Below are 6,510 nucleotides of genomic sequence, written 5' to 3'. Positions count from 1 at the left end.
GGATATGCGTTTATGCTTACATGTATAATTGCATTATGGAATTGGTGTCTTTTTTCAGCCTCTACGTTATCGCGATGTTACCTTAGATTACCAACTCTTTATTCCCAACTGCAATCATTTTAATTATTTAATTATGTTACTCAGCTAGGCCAGCTTTTTAGTTAACGGATTAGAGTGTAATGTGAAGTACTAGTTTTCTACCCCATATGAACCATGTGAGCGTTAGTTAGTCTGAGTAACTTTTGCCTACCACTTTTCCCGCTATATATTTGTAAATCTTTTTTTTTCCCACTTAAACAAGGTCATAAAGCTGTTGCTATTGTTGTTGTTAATGATGTTTTGTTTGAATGCAGCCGCTGTTTTGAAATTAGCCTGTTCTCCCAACGTGATCTCTTGAAGTCCTCTAAATTAACGATTACCGTTAATTCGTAATTTGCTTTGAATTTACTATTATCGGTAATTTAGGACACTGTGTCCCAGGACTTGTTGTAGTAGAGAAAGAAAGGAAATAAAAAATCATATCCGTGGATTGAATTTGAACCCGGAGTTAATACTCTATACGCTTCACTACTGAAGATCAAAACACCGCACTTGCAAAAAGAAACATGATGTATTTAGTCTCCCATAAAATATCGCTGCTAAAGAATAATAAAAGCTTTGATTTTAAAAGGTGCAGTTTGGTAAGCGACCTTTCGCAGTGTTTAATATTTTTTTGTTGCCGAGTGATAGTACAGCATTATCAAATAGTAAAAATAGACGACGCGGATAATAACTCTAAGCCTTTGCCTAGGCAATACTCCATTTTATTGTAAGTAGTCGCTTTTTTACATTATTTTTCACTCCTTCTTCACACCTCTTTTTGTATTACACTTTTATAGAATTTTTCGCACCCTTTTTCGTATATATTCCGTCCACTCGCTTACAATTTTTTCATTCGTTAAAGGCCATAGACTGATAGCCGAAAGCTCATGATTGTTTTTACCGTTTTTTAACCAGAGAACGTTTTTACATTTTAATATTATCAAATAGTGTTTAAAATATTGTCTTGAGCAGCTAGCGGTGTGGTGGTCAAGTGGTTAGCCTGCAATCACTGTCATAAGTCGTTGGAACACCCACCCCCTTTCCCCCGTTCAATGTTGCATACCGCAATGCACCCAAACAAACTGTTCAGTACGTTTTAGTTTCTAAGCAACATTGAAAGGTGGGAGAGGGAGGGATGCTCCATTAATCCCGTCTGTGTACCAACATTGTGTCACTGATTGTCTCTACGTGATAAGGTGTAAATTTCATGTAACGATACATGGCAGTCAGTACTGGAACGTTCGCGTAAAGATGGCTGTGCCAACATGCCACGTTTTTCGCCTCTTAATTAAAGAATAAAAGTAATAGGGGTATATGCTATTCCCATAGTATTCAGCTTATTAACCAAAGATTTTGATTCCTTAAGATGGTTTTTAGAGGATATGTCTCCGCTGAGATTAGAGCGACAGTCTTTCAACTACGAAGGAACACTGATATGAGCCTTAGAGCCATAGCAAGGGCATGCGGAATTTCACCGACTTCAGCTTGAAGGATTTTAAAAGGGGGAATCCGGAGAATTTCATCTTGCCCAAAAAGAACGGGACGCCCGCAAAAACTAACTGCCCTGCAACAACGTCTCCTGATTCGAAACGTCAGGAAACTGAGAAATGAAAATCCCAGTTTTTCTCTCCGAGATTTAATGCGGGAAAGTGGGGTGAGCAGTGAAGAGGTTTTCGAGAGAACAGTGAACCGCTTACTTCAACGCCAAGGATTCCACTATTTGCAGACGCGAAAGAAAGGACTATTGACTAAAGATGATATGCCAAGGCGAGTTACATTTTGCAATGTAATGAAAACAATTTATGATGGCGACGTTTGGACGAGGCAAGTGGCATTTTACTTGGATGGGGTCTCATTCGCTTTCAAAACGAACCCATTAAAAGTGGCAACGGCACCTAAAGCAAGAATTTGGAGAAAACGAGGCGAAGGACTAACGTTCGGATGCACAGCAAAGGGCAGTAAGGAAGGAACTGGTAGTAAGCTAGTGAAGCTTTTTGTAGCTATAACCTATAGTGAGGGGGTAGTTCTTTGTGAGTCATATGATCACCTAACGGGTAATTTTTTCGTTACTTTTATTGAAAAGCATTTCAACTCATTATTCCTCAAGGCGAACAAAAATGGAAGTAGGTTGTGGCTGCAAGATGGGGATCCTTCACAAAACAGTAGAGCTGCAAAAAGAGCGATGGAGAATTGTAACTGTGATATGTCTCTAATTGAAATTCCTCCCAGAAGTCCAGACCTTAACCCTATCGAGAATTTTTTTTCATTTAGTGAGAGTAAGACTGAAGGATGATGCCTTACAACTAAAAATAACTAAAGAAACCTTCGAAGAATTCAAAGCCAGGGTAATACGCACTATTTACAGTATTCCAGTTAATATAATAAACAAAACTATCGCTTCAATGCCGCAGCGCCTTCAACAGATTATTGATAACAAAGGTTGCCGCATTAAATATTAAACAGAATACAAATTTTCTTAATATATAAAGATGTCTCCTAATGTGAATTAGCAATGTAATGTTGAAGTATCTTAAAGTAATGATGTACAGCCTAAAACAAGATCAACACATGAGGGAATGAGAAAAGGTTGTAATCTGTTTTAAACGGGTTACCATTGTAACCCGTCGAAATTGATAAAGTCAAGTACTGTGATAACCTTTTAAAAACTCATCGGGTTACAATGGTAACCCGTTGTTTATCGCGTAACAGTATACAGCGGAAATCATTATAATGTACACTGAAGTGCTACACTTCTTAGGTGTGTAATCTTTTTTTTTTTTTTTCATTAAGGAAAATAAGTATTTACTCATTGCTTTTAGTATATTGCATTTGTAATTTACTAGTGATTTTGGTATAGTATTTAGGAGAAGGCTGCACGCAGAGTAATAAAACGTGGCAAATTTTAATGGTACACTAAATCAATGTCATCATTGTTCATTCTAGTCTTAGTTTAGCGAAACATTTCCCGCAAGGGCTCAAAACGACTTGCTCCGACTCCGGTATCTGAGCATACATGATAAAGACACGCCATCTTACGGACATCATTTGAGTTTCTATATCATCTACCACACCCCCTTTAATTGCAACAATTTCACTTTTAGAAGTACAGAAAATTGGAGTGTCCTTCTCGAAGACTATGTCTTGCGCATAATGTGTCTTGGGCGCCGAAAAGTGAACTGGCTGTCCCTCCAACAATAGCAACATATCTTGCCATGGTAACACTTGAGCAGACCAGCGAAAATCATTTAAAAATATTATTTCGGCTAACTCTGCGCCAACCCAAGCAAATGTTGTGCTCGCTGGGTTTAAAAATGTTCTATAAATAACTGTCAATGGATTTAATAGAAATGTTTTTCCACAATTGGCTGGACCTTTGAGAAAAATATTACGATATTTTCCTCTTCCTTTTTCCAATAGTTCGCGCATAGCTGCAGAGAAATCATCTCGCGCGATGCCATTTCGTTGAAGAATATTCAGTGCAATATGCAACCAACGGCCGTCACAATTTTCTGCGCAATTTCCTTCGAAAGCTTCTTGGAGAATTTCCATACCCGACATTCGCTGACGCCTTAACGTCTCCTCAGATTTTTCAATCTCCCACCCCGTCCTGATTGCTTCCTCGACTGCTTTTTTCCCTCGGTTGACAATGAACTGTGCCAAATCTGTTTTCCCTTCCATTTTCTGTCTCTTGGCAAGTGCAAGGAGTTCCAAGTATGTTTTGATACCTTTGGAGACAGCAATTTCGGAAACGTCAAACATGGTAAGACGCGGTGGTCGTTTTCGCTTTTTAGAAGATGATCTTGTTACAGAGCTTTCTTCCCCGGACTCTTGGCCTTCAATTTCTTGTTCGTGTTCCCTTTCTGCAGCTATAGCCTCGCTAGCAGCTGTTGTCGCGGGTGGAGGTGTGTTCCAAAGATCAGGGTGATTGGAAGACATCACAACATCGTTATCCTCCTTGATAACATAACTCCATGCAGTGTAATAGTTCACATGACGATTCGAGAAATGGACATTAATTCCGTATCGTGTATGAATAAACTGCCGAACCGACAACCATCGTCTTGGTCTTCGAAGTTTAATGGCCATATGGAAATGAATTCCCCCTGTTTGATGGGCTCGAGACAACACGCCCATTGCTGAACTGTTGATTCGTTGGAAACTTGTCGTAACTGAAAGGCCTCTAAGACAATTTCAGCAAAACGCTGTCGAGAAGATACTTTAGTAGTATCAGCTTGACTATACGTTATAAGGTAGACACGTCTTACTTCTCTTACTCCTAATTCTACTTGTGATGACTGTTCAACTACAGCGCGATCCATGTTTTCTATGTTTGAAAGCCAATTTTCATTACTGTAATCAAATCTCAGACCACCTGCGATGTGACGCGACGCGTTGCTACGTACAATAGCATGATGCGTTGCTATGCGTTAACATGAACTAACGTTTATTTAAGAAAACATGAACTTTACAAAAATTCATTTCCTTACCAGTGGTATTCAGTGTTTCCAAAGGCCACACAACAATTTTCATAAAATGGTTGCGCAAATTCATTACAACATCAAAAGAATACACACTGGATATCTTCAGACGTACAGCAACGTGACATGATTACGTTAAGGTTATTCGATACTTTATTCAATAATACTGTCACTGTCATAAGTCGTTGGAACACCCACCCCCTTTCCCCCGTTCAATGTTGCATACCGCAATGCACCCAAACAAACTGTTCAGTACGTTTTAGTTTCTAAGCAACATTGAAAGGTGGGAGAGGGAGGGATGCTCCATTAATCCCGTCTGTGTACCAACATTGTGTCACTGATTGTCTCTACGTGATAAGGTGTAAATTTCATGTAACGATACATGGCAGTCAGTACTGGAACGTTCGCGTAAAGATGGCTGTGCCAACATGCCACGTTTTTCGCCTCTTAATTAAAGAATAAAAGTAATAGGGGTATATGCTATTCCCATAGTATTCAGCTTATTAACCAAAGATTTTGATTCCTTAAGATGGTTTTTAGAGGATATGTCTCCGCTGAGATTAGAGCGACAGTCTTTCAACTACGAAGGAACACTGATATGAGCCTTAGAGCCATAGCAAGGGCATGCGGAATTTCACCGACTTCAGCTTGAAGGATTTTAAAAGGGGGAATCCGGAGAATTTCATCTTGCCCAAAAAGAACGGGACGCCCGCAAAAACTAACTGCCCTGCAACAACGTCTCCTGATTCGAAACGTCAGGAAACTGAGAAATGAAAATCCCAGTTTTTCTCTCCGAGATTTAATGCGGGAAAGTGGGGTGAGCAGTGAAGAGGTTTTCGAGAGAACAGTGAACCGCTTACTTCAACGCCAAGGATTCCACTATTTGCAGACGCGAAAGAAAGGACTATTGACTAAAGATGATATGCCAAGGCGAGTTACATTTTGCAATGTAATGAAAACAATTTATGATGGCGACGTTTGGACGAGGCAAGTGGCATTTTACTTGGATGGGGTCTCATTCGCTTTCAAAACGAACCCATTAAAAGTGGCAACGGCACCTAAAGCAAGAATTTGGAGAAAACGAGGCGAAGGACTAACGTTCGGATGCACAGCAAAGGGCAGTAAGGAAGGAACTGGTAGTAAGCTAGTGAAGCTTTTTGTAGCTATAACCTATAGTGAGGGGGTAGTTCTTTGTGAGTCATATGATCACCTAACGGGTAATTTTTTCGTTACTTTTATTGAAAAGCATTTCAACTCATTATTCCTCAAGGCGAACAAAAATGGAAGTAGGTTGTGGCTGCAAGATGGGGATCCTTCACAAAACAGTAGAGCTGCAAAAAGAGCGATGGAGAATTGTAACTGTGATATGTCTCTAATTGAAATTCCTCCCAGAAGTCCAGACCTTAACCCTATCGAGAATTTTTTTTCATTTAGTGAGAGTAAGACTGAAGGATGATGCCTTACAACTAAAAATAACTAAAGAAACCTTCGAAGAATTCAAAGCCAGGGTAATACGCACTATTTACAGTATTCCAGTTAATATAATAAACAAAACTATCGCTTCAATGCCGCAGCGCCTTCAACAGATTATTGATAACAAAGGTTGCCGCATTAAATATTAAACAGAATACAAATTTTCTTAATATATAAAGATGTCTCCTAATGTGAATTAGCAATGTAATGTTGAAGTATCTTAAAGTAATGATGTACAGCCTAAAACAAGATCAACACATGAGGGAATGAGAAAAGGTTGTAATCTGTTTTAAACGGGTTACCATTGTAACCCGTCGAAATTGATAAAGTCAAGTACTGTGATAACCTTTTAAAAACTCATCGGGTTACAATGGTAACCCGTTGTTTATCGCGTAACAGTATACAGCGGAAATCATTATAATGTACACTGAAGTGCTACACTTCTTAGGTGTGTAATCTTTTTTTTTTTTTTTTCATT

This window comes from Montipora foliosa, chromosome 12 (genome assembly GCF_036669935.1).
Source record: "Montipora foliosa isolate CH-2021 chromosome 12, ASM3666993v2, whole genome shotgun sequence".
Lineage (NCBI taxonomy): Eukaryota > Metazoa > Cnidaria > Anthozoa > Scleractinia > Acroporidae > Montipora > Montipora foliosa.
This window is presented reverse-complemented; position numbering follows the sequence as displayed.